Source organism: Callithrix jacchus, chromosome 21 (assembly GCF_049354715.1).
Source record: "Callithrix jacchus isolate 240 chromosome 21, calJac240_pri, whole genome shotgun sequence".
Classification (NCBI taxonomy): Eukaryota; Metazoa; Chordata; class Mammalia; order Primates; family Cebidae; genus Callithrix; species Callithrix jacchus.
The window spans coordinates 31,605,379-31,622,167 of record NC_133522.1 but is presented as its reverse complement, the minus strand read 5'-3'; the positions used below and the strand labels follow the sequence as shown (position 1 = coordinate 31,622,167).

Genomic DNA, 16,789 nt, shown 5'->3' with positions numbered 1-16,789 from the left:
CTGATGAAGGCTGCCATGGGTGAGTTTTTAAATCTGAAACAGGACTCCTAGGCCTGAGAAGTTCAGACAACTTAGGAACTTTAAATTATTCATGGCCAGTCTCTTTGCTTTCATTAACATGCATTGGTATGCCTGCCCTGGAGACTGTGTTTCAGGGGTGCAGTGACTCTCACCGAATGCTATTGATTTATGTAGTTTTGAAACTGTCCTTTGGGAAATATGGGTCAAATGACTAGGAAAAAAATCAAAAGCACTGATATCCCTCTTCTGGAATGTTAGCTTTGGGTAGAAATAGAAAACATAGGATCCAAAGGTATTTCTATGAGCAGATCCCAGGGGGGTCTTGAGTTCAATGCTAGGGGGTTTTGATTTCATTTATTTTTCCCTGTGGAACACTAAAAGGAATATGAAGATGGCCAAAAAGGAATGGCTCCCAGCAAGATCAATGCAGAAGGTGGGTGATTTCTGCATTTTCAACTGAGGTACCCAGCTCATTTCATTAGCAATGGTTAAACAGTGAGTGCAGCCCATGGAGGGCAAGCTGAAGCAAGGTGGGGTGTTACCTCACCCAGGAAGCACAAAGTGTCAGGCAAGTCCCTCCCTAGCCAAGGGAAGCCATGAGGGCCTGTGCCATGAGGAATGCTACATTCCGGGCCAGATACTATGCTTTTCCATGGTCTTCATAACCCACAGACAAGGAGATTCCCTCTGGTGCCTACACTACCAGGGTCCTGGATTTCAGTAACAAAACTGGGCTGCCATTTGGGCAGATGCTGAGCTAGCTGCAGGAGATTTTTTCATACCCCAATGGTGCCTGGAATGCCAGTGAGGCAGAAACATTTGCTCCTCTGGAAAGGGGGCTGAAGCCATGGAGCCAAGTGGTCTAGCTCAGCAGATCTCACCCCACAGAGCCCAGCAAGCTAAGATCCACTGGCTTGAAATTTTCACTGCCAGCACAGCAGTTTGAAGTCGACCTGAGATGCTCAAGTTTGATGGAGGGAGGGGCATCTGCCATTGCTGAGGCTTGGGTAGGTGGTTTTTCCTTCATGGTGTAAACAAGGCCACTGGGAAGTTTGAACTGGGAGTAAGCCCACTGGAGACCAGCCCAGTTGATGTAGCCAGACTGCCTCTCTAGATTCCACCTCTCTGGGTAGGGCATCTCTGAAAGAAAGGCAGCAGCTCCAGCCAAGGACTTATAGATAAAACTTCCATCTCCCTGGGACACAGCACCTGGGGAGAGGGATGGCTATGAGGGCAGCTTCAGCAGACTTAAATGTTCCTGCCTGCTGGCTCTAAAGAGAGCAGCAGATCTCCCAGCACAGCACTTGAGTTCTGCTAAAAGACAGACTGCCTCCTCAAGTGGGTCCCAGACTTCTGGGCCTCCTGACTGGGAGATACCTCCAAGCAGCGGTAGAGAAGAGCTCCTGCTGGCATCTGGCAGGTGCCCTTCTAGGACAAAGCTTCCAGAGAAAGAAACAGGTAGCAATCTTTGCTGTTCTGCAGCCTTGGCTGCAAATAGAGTTTGGAGTAGACCTCCAGCAAACTCCAGCAGACCTGCAGCAGAGGAGCTTGACTGTTAGAAAGAAAACTAATGAATGGAAAGGAATAGCATTGACATAGACTAAAAGGATGTCCACCTAAACATCCCATCTGAAGGTCACCAACATCAAAGACCAAAGGTAAATAAATCCATGAAGATGAGGAAAAGCCAGCACAAAAGACTGAAAATTTCAAAAACCAGTATGTCTTTTCTCCTCCAAAGGATCACAGCTCCTCACCAGCAAGGGAACAAAACTGGGACAAAGAATGAGTTTGATGAATTGACAAAAGTAGGCTTCAGAAGGTTGGTAATAACAAACTCCTCTGAGCTAAAGGAGTATATTCTAACCCAGTGCAAGGAAGCTAATAACTTGAAAAAAGGTTTGAGGAACTGCTAACTAGAATAACCCATTTAGAGAAGAACATAAATGACCTAATGGAGCTGAAAAATAGCAGGAGAACTTCATGAAGTATACACAAATGTCAATAGCCAAATCAATCAAGCTGAAGAAAGGATATTAGAGATTAAAGATCAACTTCATGAAATAAAATGTGAAGACAAGATTAGAGAAAAATAATGTAAAGGAATAAACAAAGCCTCCAAAAAATATGGGAATATGTGAAACTATTCCCAGACTAAAGCTATGTTTGATTGGTGTACCTGAAAGTGATGGTGAGAATGGAGCTAAGTTGGAAAACACTCTTTAGGATATTATCTAGGAGAACTTCCCCAACCTAGCAAGGCAGGCAACATTGAAATACAGAGAACATCACAAAGATACTCCTTGAGAAGAGCAACCCCAAGACACATAATCATCCGATTCACCAGTGTTGAAATGAAAAAAAGTTAAGGGCATACAGTGAGAAAGGTCCAGTTATACACAAAGGGGAGCCCATGAGAATAACAGTGGATCTCTCACCTGAAATTCTACAAGCCCGAAGAGAGTGGGGGCCAATATTCAACATTCTTAAAGAAAAGAATTTTCAACCGAGAATTTCATATCCAGCCAAACTAAGTTTCATAAGGAAAGGAGAAATAAAATCCTTTACAGACAAGCAAATGCAGAGAGTTTTTGTCACCACCAGGCCTGCATTACAAGAGCGCCTGAAGGAAGCACTAAATGTGGAAAGGAAAACTGGTATCAGCCACTATAAAAACATAGCAAATTGTAAAGACCATCAACACTATGAAGAAACTGCATCAACTAATGAAAAAAATAAAAAGCTAGCATCATAATGAAAGGATCAAATTTACACATAACTATATTAACCTTAAATATAAAGGGCTAAATGTCCCAATTAAAAGACACAGACTGGCAAATTGGATAAAGAGTCAAGACCCATTGGTGTGATGTATTCAGGAGACCTATCTCACATGCAAAGACACACGTAGGCTCAAATTAAAACAATGGAGGAAGATTTTCCAAGCAAATGGAAAAAAAAAAGTAATGGTTGCAATCTTAGTCTCTAATAAAACAGACTTTAAACCAATAAAGATCAAAAAAGACAAAGAAGGGCATTACATAATAGTAAAGGGATCAAGGCAACAAGAAGAGCTAACTATCCCAAATATATATGGACCCAACACAAGAGCATCCAGATTCATAAAGTGAGTTCTTAGAGACCACAAAAAGACTTATTCTTCCACACAATATCAGTGGGAGACTTTAACACCCCACTGTCAATATTAGACATATCAATGAGACAAAATTAACAAGGATATCCAGGACTTAAACTCAGATCTGGACCAAGCAGACCTAATAGACATCTACAGAACTCTCCACCCCAAATCAACAGAATATACATTTTTCTCAGCACCACATTTCACTTATTCTAATATTGACCACATAATTGGAAGTAACACACTCCTCAGCAAATGCAAAAGAACAGAAATCATACAGTCTCTCAGACCACAATGCAATAATAATTAGAACTCAGGATTAAGAAACTCACTTAAAACCACACCACTACATGGAAACTGAACAACCTGCTCCTAAGTGACTACTGGGTAAATAACAAAATTAAGGCAGAAATCAATAATTTTTTTGAAATCAGTGAGAACAATGACAAAGTGTTCCAGAATCTCTGGGACACGGCTAAAGCAGTGTTTAGAGGGAAATTTATAGCACTAAATGCCCACAGGAGAAAGTGGGAAAGATCTAAAATCAACACCCTAACATCACAATTAAAGAACTAGAGAAACAATAGCAAAATTTTATATTTAGAAAACCCCATCGTTTCAGCCCCAAATCTCCTTAAGCTGATAAGCAACTTCAGCAAAGTCTCAGGATACAAAATCAATGTGCAAAAATCACAAGCATTCCTATATGCCAATAACAGACAGAGAGCTGAATCATGAGTGACGTCCCATTCACAATTACTACAAAGAGAATAAAATACCTAGGAATACAACTTACGAGGGATGTAAAGGACCTTTTGAAGGAGGACTACAAACCACTTGAGGAAATAAGAGAGGACACAAACAAAGGAAAAATATTCCATGCTCATGGATTGGAAGAACCAGTATTGTGAAAATAGCTATACTGCCAAAAGAAATGTATAGATTCAGTGCTATCCCCATCAAGCTACCACTGACTTTCTTCACAGAATTAGGAAAAAAAAAAAACAACCTACTTTAAATTTCATATGGAACCAAAAAAGAGCCCATATAGCCAAGAAAATCCTAAGCAAAAAGAACAAATCTGGGGATATCATGCTACCTGACTTCAAACTATGCTGCAAGGCTACAGTAACCAAAACAGCTTAGTACTGGTACCAATACAGACATATAGACTAATGGAACAGAACGGAGGCCTCAGAAATAATGCCATCAACAACCATCTGATCTTTGACAGACCTGAAAAAAACAAGCAATGGAGAAATGGTTCCCCATTTAATAAATGGTGTTGGGAAAACTGACTAGCCATATGCAGAAAACTGAAACTGGACTCGTTCCTTGCACCTTATACAAAAATTAACTCAAGATGGATTAGAGACTTAAACATAAGACCTAAAACCATAAACACTCTAGAAGGAAACCTAGGCAATACCATTCAGGACATAGGCATAGACAAGGACTTCATGACTAAAACACCAAAAGCAATGGAAACAAAAGCCAAAATAGACAAATAGTATCTAACTAAACTAAAGAGCTTTTGTACAACAAAAGAAACTATCACTAGAGTGAATAGACAACCTACAAAATGGGAGAGAATGTTTGCAATGTATTCATCTGATGAAGGGCTAATATCCAGAACCTACAAGGAACTTAAGCAAATTCACAAGAAAAAGTCAAGCAACCCCATCAAAAAGTGGGTGAAGGACATCAACAGACACTTTTCAAAAGAGGACATTTATGCAGCCAACAAACGTGAAAAAAAGCTCATCGTCTGGTCATTAGAGAAAAGCAAATCAAAACCACATTGAGATACCATCTCATGCCAGTTAGAATGGTGATCATTAGAAATTCAGGAAACAGCAGATGCTGGAGAGGATGTGGAGAAATAGGAATGCTTTCACACCGTTGGTGGGAGTGTAAATTAGTGCAACCATCATGGAAGACAGTGTGTTCTCAAGAATCTAGATTCAGAAATACCAGTTGACCCAGCAATCCCATTACTGGGTATCTACTCAAAGGATTATAAATCATTCTACTATAAAGACACATGCACATGTATGTTTATTGTGGCACTGTTCACAATAGCAAAGTCTTGGAACCAACCCAAATGCCCATCAATGTTAGCCTGGATAAAGAAAATGTTGCATATACACACCATGGAATACTATGCGGCCATAAAAAAGGATGAGTTTATGTCCTTTGCAGGGATATTGATGAAGCTGGAAACTATGATTCTTAGCAAACTAACACAGGAACAGAAAACCAAACACCACAGGTTCTCACTCATAAGTGGAAGTTGAACAATGAGAACACATGGACACATGGAGGGGAACATCACACACCAGGGCCTATCAGGAGGTGGGGGGCTAGGGGAGGATAGCATTAGGAGCAATACCTAATATACATGATGCAGCAAACCACCATGGCACATGAGGTTACATACCTGTGTAACAAAGCAGCACGTTCTGCACATATATCCCAGAACTTAAAGAATATAAGTAAAAAAGAATATAAAGAAGGGGAGTGCTATTATATGTTTAAAAGAGGATATTAGAAGAAGTTTGGAGAATGCAATGGGGAGTGAAGTCCAGGGAAAGGGTTGAAAATTGAGACTATGTCATTTGTCAAGGCTGTAGCACAAAGTCTAACTTACAGAGATCTGTTACCAGATCTGGAAAAGGTAGAGGCTTGGAGGAATCATCAAACTCTGGAGGGAAATGATCTCTACTCAGACCTAGAGAATGCTCCCCTAAAATACCTCCCCAGTTCAATCTGAGGATACCGGAAAATATCTTGTGCAAATGAGAACCAATTTATTTGGCATGGGTGCAAGCACAGCAGAGGAAGTTCAGGTGTGCCCTAGGTGCCTGAACAGGAAAATACCGAGGGTTCCTTAAAACAGCAAAACAAAACAGAACAAAACAACTCATCCATCCTCTTCTCAGAGCACTGAGATCCACAAACCAAGGACCCCAGTGGTGTGTCAGACATGACCTCTTTAATGGCTTAGACATCACTTGGCCTATAGTCTGGCTGCAGCACTAGTCAGAGATCATCTTCCTACTGACCTGGTTTTGATTCTGTTTTCTAATCTTTTCGTTCTAGCTGAATCTATCATGGGTATTCATGTGTGATCAAGCTATAGCTGCTCTTGCTAGTAGCAGTCTGGTCCCATTGATCCCTGGCAGAGTCCCTTGCTGTAACAGCTAAAGCACTCCAAGAAATATGGACGTGATCTTAAGTCAGTGGCAGTGGGAAGGGAGAAGTAGATTTGCATTAGAGAGATCTGGAAGGTTGAATGATCAGGATTTGGTAGTAAATTGTGTGTGGTCATTACAGAAGAGAGAAGAGTGGGGGAAGATCCAAGATGGCTGAATAGGAACAGCTCCGAAGTGCCGTTTCCAGCAAGAACAATGCAGAGGGTGAGTGCCCACTGCATTTCCTAACAAATTTTTACTGCCCACAGACCAGGAGATTCCCAGGCTGAAAAGCGCCATGAATTTTCAGCATGGCGATTTTAGCTAGTGCTGGTTTGGCACACAGAAATTCACACAAATCTGGGCGACCATTTGAACTGGTGCCTAGAATGCCTGGGAGACAGAACCACCCATTCAACTGAAAGGGAGTTGGCAGAGACAGGGAGCAAGGCGATCTGACTCAGCAGGTACCACCCCTACAAAACAAGCAATCTGAAACACTCTGGATTGAGAGTTTCACAGCAAGTGCAGCTGGACCCAGGACGGTCCAGCTCAGTGGTGGGAAGGGCGCCCACCACTACTGAAGCAGTCCGCCACTACTGAGGCAGTTCACACAGCAGCTGGGCAGAGCCTGTGGCAGCTCAGCAACACCTCTGCTGGCATACTGTGACTAGACTACTCTGTGTGGGGCAGACCACCTATGAAAAAAGGCAGCAGCATGACAGGAACTTATAAATAAAGCCAACCTTCCTAGGACAAAGCACCTGGGAAAAGAGGCAGTTATGAGTTCTGCTGCAGCAGACTTAAAAGTACCTGCCCAGCAACTCTGCACGAAACAAGGATGCAAGGCTTGTTCGACATATGCAAGTCTATAAACATAATCCACCATGTAAACAGAACCTAAGACAAAAACCACATGATTATCTCAATAGATACAGAGAAGGCCTTTGACAAAATTCAACAGCCCTTTATGTTGAAAACTCTCAATAAACTAGGTATCAGAAGAACATATCTCAAAATAATAAAAGCTATTTATGACAAACCTACGGCCAATATCATACTGAATGGGTAAAAACTGGAAGCATTCTCTTTGAAATCCAGCACTAGACAGGATACCCTCTCTCACCACTTCTATTCGATATAGTATTGGAAGTTCTTGCCAGAGCAATTAGGCAAGAAAAAAAAAATAAAGGTTATTCAGTTAGGAAAAGAGGAAGTCAAATAGTCTTTATTTGCAGATGACATGATTGTATATTTAGAAGACCCCATCATCTCAGCCCCAAATCACCTTAAACTGATAAGGAACTTCAGCAAAGTCTCTGGATGCAAAATCAATGTGCAGAAATCACAGGATTTCTATACATCAATAACAGACTAACAGAGAGCCAAATCATGAGTAAACTCCCATTCACAATTACTACAAGGAAAATAAAAGACCTAGAAATACAACTAACAAAGGATGTAAAGGACCTCTTTAAGGAGAACTACAAACCACTGCTCAAGGAAATAAGAGAGGACACAAACAGATGGAGAAACATTCCATGCTCATGATTAGGAAGAATCAATATCATGAAAATGGCCATACTGCCCAAAGTAATTTATAGATTCAATGCTATCCCCATCAAGCTACCAATGACCTTCACAGAACTGGAAAAAAACACCTTAATTCATACAGAACCAAAAGGGCCTGCATAGCCAAGACAGTCCTAAGCAAAAAGAACAAAGCCGAGGCATCACACTACCTGGTTTCAAACGACATCACAAGGCTACAGTAATCGAAACAGTATGGTATTGATACCAAAACAGGGACCCTGGAGGCAATGCCACACATCTACAATCATCTGATCTTTGACAAACCTGACAAAAAAAAAGCAATAGGGAAAGGATTCCCTGTTTAATAAATGGTATTGTGAAAACTGGCTAGCAGTGTGTAGAAAGCAGAAGCTGGACCTTTTTCTGACACCTTACACTAAAATTAACTCCAGATGGATTAAAGACTTAAACATAAGACCTAGCACCATAAAAACCCCAGGACACAACCTAGGCAAAACCATTCAGGACATAGGCATAGGCAAGGACTTCATGACTAAAACACCAAAAGCATTGGCAACAAAAGCCAAAATAGACAAATGGGACCAAATTAAACTCCAGAGCTTCTGTACAGCAAAAGAAACAATCATTAGAGTGAACCAGCAACCAACAGAATGGGAAAACATTTTTGCAATCTACACATCTGACAAAAGGGCTAATGTCCAGAATCTGCAAAGAACTAAAACAGATTTACAAGAAAAAACAAACAAACCCATCCAAAAGTGGGTGAAGGATATGAACAGACACTTTTCAAAAGAAGACATATATGAGGCCAACAAACATGAAAAAATGCTCATCATCATTGATCATTAGAGAAATGCAAATCAAAACCACATTGAGATACCATCTCACGCCAGTTAGAATGGTGATCATTAAAAAACTTGAAGACAACAGATGTTGGAGAGGATGTGGAGAAACAGAAACACTTTTACACTGTTTGTCGGAGTGTAAATTAGTTCAACCATTGTGGAAGACAGTGTGGCGCTTCCTCAAGGACCTAGACATAGAAATTTCATTTGACCCAGCAATCCTATTACTGGGTATACACCCAAAGGATTATAAATCATTCTATTATAAAGACACATGCACAGATATGTTCATAGTGGCACGGTTTACAATAGCAGACCTGGAACCAACCCAAATGACCATTAACAATAGACTGGACAAGGAAAATGTGGCACATATACATGATGGAATACTATGCAGCCCTAAAATTTGATGAGTTTGTGTCCTTTGTAGGGACCTGGATGAATCTGGAGACCATAATTCTCAGCAAACTGACGCAAGAACAGAAAATCAAACACTGCATGTTCTCACTCATAGGCGGGTGTTGAACAATGAGAACACATAGATACAGGGAGGGGAGCATCACACACTGGGGTCTGTTGAGGGGGGGACCAAGGGAGGGGAAGTGTGGGGGAGGGAGGTCGGGTAGGGATAACATGGGGAGAAATGTCAGATATGGGTGATGGGGTGATGGAGGCAGCAAACCACATTGCCATGTATGAACCTGTGCAACAATCCAGCATAATATGCACATGTAGCCCAGAACCTAAAGCACAATTAAAAAAAGAGAGAAGAGGCAGGGCTGAGCCTGGATCCATGGTGTTTAAACTTTTATTTAAAGCTAAAGATATATTATTTTTTTGCCAGAAAAATCCAGGTAGGCACATTTTGCCTACAATCTCGGGACACTTGCAGAAGCTACAGAAACTCCTCTGTAGAGTAAAATCATAGAGGTTGGATAGGATGACCTAAAAGATTTCTTCTGCTTCCTCAATAATTGAATGATTATAGAACCCAAGTATTGGTGTATTGTTGGGACTATTTGTAGCTACAAGGAAGTCAGGAAGGGGAGCTGGTGCTTCTGTAAGGCACTAGGGAATGTAGGAGGGAGATGTATTTCATTTTAGACCTGGAGGTTGAAGTGCTGGGAGGGCATTCCTGGGCAGATGTTGAATGGGTTACCAAAGGCACACTTTGAGAAAGTGTTTAGGGCATTAGATCCACACTGTTGAACATGGTTGCCACTGGGCACATGTGACCATTGAAAACTGGCTAAGAAAATGTGGCTAATCCTAACTGGGATGTACTATAAGTATAATGTACATCCACTTCCAAAACAGTTAAAAAATGTAAAATGTGTCAATTTAAGAATATTACCTACATGTTGAAAATATTGTATTTTAAATATATTCAGTTAAATATACGATTAAAATTAAGTTCATTCGCTTCTCCTTTTCAAATGTGGCTACTGAAAAATTTAAAACTACATGTGTAGTTTCTGCTTGCAGCTCAGGTACTTCTGTTGAGTAGCACTGCTCAAGGTGGTATTTGGAGGTAGTTATCAGGGACAACTTGGAAACATTTGAGCTCTCTGGGAAGAGGCAATACAGAGAAAAAAGCAGAAGGTTGAGGACATACTTGTGGAACATGTCTACATTCATAGGTCTAGAAGGAAGAGGAGGAGACTGGGAAGGAGCTAAGGAATAAGACCTGAGAAGGGGTAATAGGTGACATCCAGGGATGTGGGGAAGAAGCGGCTTTAGGAAAGAAATGGCTAGTGAACAGGATTATGTGAAGTATCTTGGCCTTGTTCTATTGCTATTGAAGAGCATATGGAGGTTTTTTCCTTAGAAAGTAAAATGATCAAGTTTAAATTTTAAGAAGATGATTTTGGCAAGAAAATAATGAACCAACTGGATCGATGGAGAAGCTGAAGGTCAGGTGGATAGCTGGAAAGTCAGGGACTAAGAACAACCAAAAAGCCCTTGGGGGTCTGTACAGCCAAATAGAAAAGTTTTGAGTTTGGGAAAGAACTTTTTATTTTCTTGCCTTGAAAAATGAGGTGTTTTGAACAGTGAGATTTAGGTAGTTTAAAGCATGTGTCTCTGTTTATAGAATCCAGGAAGATGGGTTACAATAACAATCAGTGTCACAGATGATTAAAGATGCTTTGTGTGGGAAAAATAGAAGGCTGTAAAGAAACTAAAGACACAAAAATTATAGGATTTCTAAGAAACAAAGGTTGTCTTTTTGTATAATTGTCTTATGTAGAGAAAGCAGAAAAGAACATTATTCCTCACCCTTAAGAATATGAAAGTAGAAAAGAATGGTTTCTAAAAAAGTGTTTTCCTTGAGACCCTCCGCCATAAATTGTGACCATTTAAGGTATTTGTAAGTGCTTAAAAATTGAATATACTATGTCCTAAAGTGTCCTTTGAGCAGAAATTTTAGTACACAAAGTTATTTGTTTCGAGTTTGGTTTCAGGCAAAGAACAGATAGAAATCTATGAAAGTTCAGAGAATTAAGTAAAGATGGATTGAATATTCTAAAGACTGTGTTAGTCCATTTTCATACTGCTATAAAGAAATACCTGAGACTGAGTAATTTTCTTAGAAAAAGAGGTTTAATGGACTCAGTTCCACATGGCTGGTAAGGTCTCATGATCATGGTGGAAAGTGAAGGAGGAGCAGAGGTACATCTTACATGGTGGCAGGCAAGAGAGCCTGTGCAGGGGAACTGCCCTTTATAAATCCATTGGATCTCATGAGATGTATTTACTATCGGGAGGTCAGCTCGGGAAAACCTGATACTCATGATTCAATTACCTCCCACTGGGTCCCTCCCTTGACATGTGGGGATTACGGGAGCTACGATTCAAGATAAGATTTGGGTGGGGACACAGCCAAACCATATCAGAGGTATTTGGATCCTGTTTAAATATATGTTATGAAATCTTTGCTAGTTTAAAGGGAGAAGACAAAAAAAGATGACAAAAGGAAGCCAATGAAAGGGGCCATATGAGGGGACTAAACAAGAAGAAATGGTCAGTTAAAGACATCTGATAAATTTACCTGTATGGAGTAGTATGGGATTTGGACACTCTGCTGGAGACTGAATACACAGAATTAGGATAAAATCAGTATCTGTTGTAGAATAATTATATGCAGCAGCTAACATTTATTAGGCATGTGTTATATACTCATTTATTTATTACAACAACCTCACGAAGTTGGTATTATCTCAGTGCTACAGATGGTGCAGTGAGATTAGGTAACTTGATGGTCACACAGGTAGCCAGTGAGCCCACTATGTCATGCTGCCTTCTTAAGGTCTTTGCCTTTTGTTTTTGTTTGTTTTTATAATGTAAAGTGAACATTCAGCTTTACAAGGAAAAGAATCAACGAAGGGTTGATCTGACTTCTTTTCACACGGAGGAGTTAATATTATGACCCCAAAAGTTAATGCCATCACTGTCAGTATTGTATGGGGAGTGGCAGGGTGGGAGAGTTATGAACACGGGAGACGATGCAAGGGCGGGCACTGCCTCTCATGGCGGTCAGGAAAGGTGGTGAGACAGCCAAGTGGAAAGGGGTCCCCAGAGAAACTTCAGGCAGCCTGCACACTGAGACGAGGGTGCGCTGGGGTGGAGCCATGAGGTGGAGCTTGGCGCCTCCTCTTTCTGGGTGGAACCTGGGATTCAATCTGTGAGGCCGGAAGCACGTGAGGACTCTCGCTCTGCTGAGAGGCCCTGTTTTTCTTTTTTCCTTTTTGCCCAATAAATTCCATTTTTCTCACCCTTGCAAGTGTCTGCGAGCTTAATATTTCATGGCTGTGTGACAAGGCCCCGGCTCTTAGCTGAACTAAGGAGAAAGTCCTGTAACAGTAGGACTAGGCCAAAGCCAAAATCCAAACACAGCAAAATCCGAATGCGTGGATCCAAAATCCATACGACCAAAATCTTTGCTGAGGAAGGCACCTGGGAAAAAAACCTATCTCAACAGTAAGTCAGGCCACATCGGACAGAAGCTAAAGGCCAGCCTGAGTGAGAGCTGGTAGGGAAGGACAGATTAAGCAAGGTGATAGGACACAAGGTCCGGTGAGGGCTGAAGATCAGTTCAGTTACCGAGGGCGGGCGGAGAAGCCAGTTTTTGAGGAGGCCATTTCCAGCCTTGAATTCCTATGTCTAATCCTTTGTTCTCCTGTTTCCCATTAATTCCTGGGGAGTGTGCTATGAAATGACAGTGACAGACAGTCCTACTTATTAAAATGTGGCAGGATGATGGACCTAATCATATCTATAAAACCAGTTATAAGCTAAACCCATTCAGGTAGTTAGGTAGAACAGACACATTTAAAAATGAAGAGCACTTAAATTCCTGAATTGATGCTAAATTCAGCCTGAATTTATTAGATAAAAGTCTCATTTCATGTAAGTAAATCTAACTAAGGACTTAACTAAATCTAACTAAGGACTCTAACTAAAGCTATTTCCACAGAGATGTAAATTGTTCCTGATGAATACAATAAAAGCCAGTAATAATCACCTTTTGGAACTTAGAATAAATTCACTTCAGGTGAAGGTTAAGCGCTTGGGAATAAGACAATTTTTTTTTCCTTTCAAATACTATGGTGATAAATTGGAACATTTGGAAAATGAAGACAAAAATAACATTTAATTTATTGCTCATGTACAATAGTTCTAATTTTTGCATTCTTTAGAGCCTTTTTCTACATACATGTAAACACTGTGTAGTGGCATAGTTTAAAATTTCATTGTAATACAGCATGCTCCATAAACATTTTCTCAGGTTCTAGTACAGTTTTTGTGATTATAATGGTTGCACAATAGTTCACTGCACAAAGTTAACATAATTTAATTTACTATTTTAAATGATTAAACATGTAGTTTCTTTCATCTATTATCATTATTAATAATACTGTCATAAATGGCCACATGGAGCCTATTGTTATCTTTTTTTAATTTTTAAATTTTTATTATTTTTATTTTTTGAGACGGAGTCTCGCTCTGTCAACCAGGCTGGAGTGCAATGGTGCAATCTTGGCTCACTGCAATCTCCGCCTCCCGGGTTCTAGCGACTCTGCTGGGATTTCTTCTTTTTTTCATTGCAATACAGGTTCTAAACTGGCATTACTGGGTCAAAGGTTATAAAATTTTAATGACTATGCAAACTGACTTAAAAATAACTCCTAATTTAACAAAAACATTTGAGAATGTAATTCACTGAATTTTCACTTGCTTTCGAAATTATATTGAATGGTCATATAACGACAAATTTTTCTAATATTGTAGAAAAAATGACACTTTGTGTTAATTTGTGTGTCTGAATACTTGTGAGGCTAAACACTGTCCCATAGGTTTCTTTAACCAACAGAAGGAGTCATAATTTTTTCATTCAGTAATTGGACAAATATTTTTTGAGCACCTACAATGCGCCGGGAAGTTTTGTTTGTTTGTTTCAGAGCACACAGCAGTGAAGTAAACAAAACCCTTGCCCTCATGGATTTTATATTCTATGGTTAAAAAAGACAATAAACACAATAAGTATTAAAATTATGGCATATGTTAGAATGCCATAACTGCTGTAAAAAATAAAGCAAGATAAAAACGATAAGGAGTTTGTTGTCAGAAATTGCATTTCTAAATATGGTGGTCAGTGAGAAACAAATATTTGAAGAAAGACTTGAAAGAGGCGGGATAGGTCCCATGTGTATATCACAGGAAAGAGCTGCAGCCAGTGACGTTAGGTTGTACAAGACGCTAAGGGAACGTGTGTGAGGTTTTGCAGGAGAATCGGGGAGGCCAGTTTGGCTACAGTGAAGTGAAATCTTTTGACTTTTACTCTAATAATGTTCATTTGTTTCATAGGAGAAAAGGAGAGAAAAATCTAACTAAACCCAACAGAAGAGAAAGTTTCGAGAAAGAGATCGTCACCAATACCAAAATTAGCCATGATATTCAGGAAGAAAAAAATAGAAACATGGTAACCACATTCAGTAAAGACCACGGCCAGATTCCATCGGCCAGAGCACAGCCACACGGCCACACCTGGCTAGGGAGAGACTGGCTGAAGTTTAGCTGTGGATTGAGAAAGAGGAGGACACTGATTACTTATAAAAATCTTTCAAGCTTTGACACGTTATTCTAGAAGCAACTAGATACATCATTATCCATCCATGCTTCATTATCAACTGGGATAATTGCTAAAATACAATAGGATGTCCCCACATATCTCTCATCAAAATATCAAAGGAATGGGTCCCGCGAATATGTTTTCATGAGGACTGTGTTGGGTTCCATATTTGAAAACAACGGAGTCAGTATTCTATCTTTTGAAAATAAAAATAAGTCAAAACATTTATTTAAAAAAATCCCCCATCAAAAAATTTCCTGAATATTTTAATGTAGCTCTGGTTATAACACAGAACAGCCACAAGGTGGCGGAAGAACTCCATTTTGGTAAATCTCTTATTGCTGCTTTATTTCATCTTCCGAATTCCATCTAACGTTCATTTGAAATTTACTGTTTTGTTGGTTTGAAAATATGTATGACTTACGCCCTCTAAAGGATCTGGTTGCTAAAGTTTTAAATAGTCTGGAATATAAAACATTTATAGAAAAGAGAAATACCTACAGTATGATGTTAGTGAACTATTAGTAATCCAATTAAAATATCTTTGGTTTGGATTAATACATATTTTATTTTGATGTTTACTAAATAAAACTAAACATTCGGAGGTCAAGTATCAATAACAAACATCTTCATATTATTTAATAAGCAAGTCAAGGCTTAAATGCTAAATTTATTCTTAAGGAAAACTTGAATTTTTGCTTTCATGAAATTACAAACTCTAAGGCAATTTGATACTGGTAAATCCAATGTGTTCTGAAGTTTGAAGTGTCAAAGACTATTGGATTTAAACAGATCTCGTATGAATCTTCTTTTCATCTCTTCAGAGGCTGACAATAAGCAAGTTTCACAGCACCTCACAGCTTGTGCTGTAACATGAGGGTAATAATGATGACTTTATTAGATTGTTGCAAAGAGTCAGTGATGCCACAGGCAATGTTCTTTATGTATGCAGAATTTAAAAAATAAGGTAGATAAAAATATTCCTTTCACTATTCCCAATTTTTCTAGCATTATTTGCTACTGGTGTTTTAATGCAAGACCAAAGGCCAAAAAATATATGTAGCTAGCAGAATCAAAACCTAGATCAGATATTCGAAAACGTCATGTTGCTAAAAGATTTCAGAGTCTAAAACCTGTGCTCACTGTTCTGAAGCATCTTTCCACTTTCTGGTGAAAAAACATGATACTCTTTGGAGCTAATTTTTTTTTCTTCATGCATGGTAATTATATATTTGTTATATAGGGTATATGATGATTTGCGCTCTATGGTGTTATTCACTACATTGCAGGAAAAGGAGAATAAAGAATATTGTTTGTCAGTAGGCAACTCTGCCCTCTTTATCCTTGAATGTAATTTACTAAAGAGCTAACACAATTACAGCACAGGTGGCAATTCAGCATATTACCCTGCAGACAGCCAAGAGACTGACACTGAGATTACGCTTTTTGACTTGGGTCCATGTAAGGAACCTGATCAGGTTACAGGAATTCTTCATTTCTGTATTATATGGCAAAACGAGGTTGCTCATAAGAAAGAGCCACAGAAGTGTGTACTCTGGGCAAAGCTACTGATAAGGATGCTGCAGGGATGCGTGGAAACTCAGTATGTGAACACTGAAAGGGCTTTTGATTCATTTCTGTTTGGTCTCAGACAAGAAACAGATTAAGAAAAGGTCTGAAAAAAATGGGCACTAGGGACAATGATAGGAAATTTTGTGTTGTTGACTGATGACTAATATGAAATACACGTTTGTAGTATTTTGACATATGTGGTTTAATACACTATATTTTGTAATAAAATCTTTAATTCTAAAGATTGAAAATCTTAAGAGGATTTCAATTTTACAGTTATAGCTGTTTTGTTTCAATAGGCTGATGGACTTGGAAATTCCAGGTTTCTTAAATA

General features: G+C 39.5%; 1 protein-coding gene across 1 annotated transcript in view; it reads left to right on the top strand.

Moving 5' to 3' along the window:
• MRPL39 (mitochondrial ribosomal protein L39) overlaps positions 1-14,890 on the top strand; it is a 201,294-nt gene extending 186,404 nt beyond the window's left edge. Inside the window, exon 11 of the mRNA XM_078358533.1 lies at positions 14,619-14,890. The gene's annotated coding sequence lies outside the window, so the exon portion shown is untranslated. The remainder of the gene's footprint in view (positions 1-14,618) is intronic.
• Positions 14,891-16,789: the final 1,899 nt, after the last annotated feature.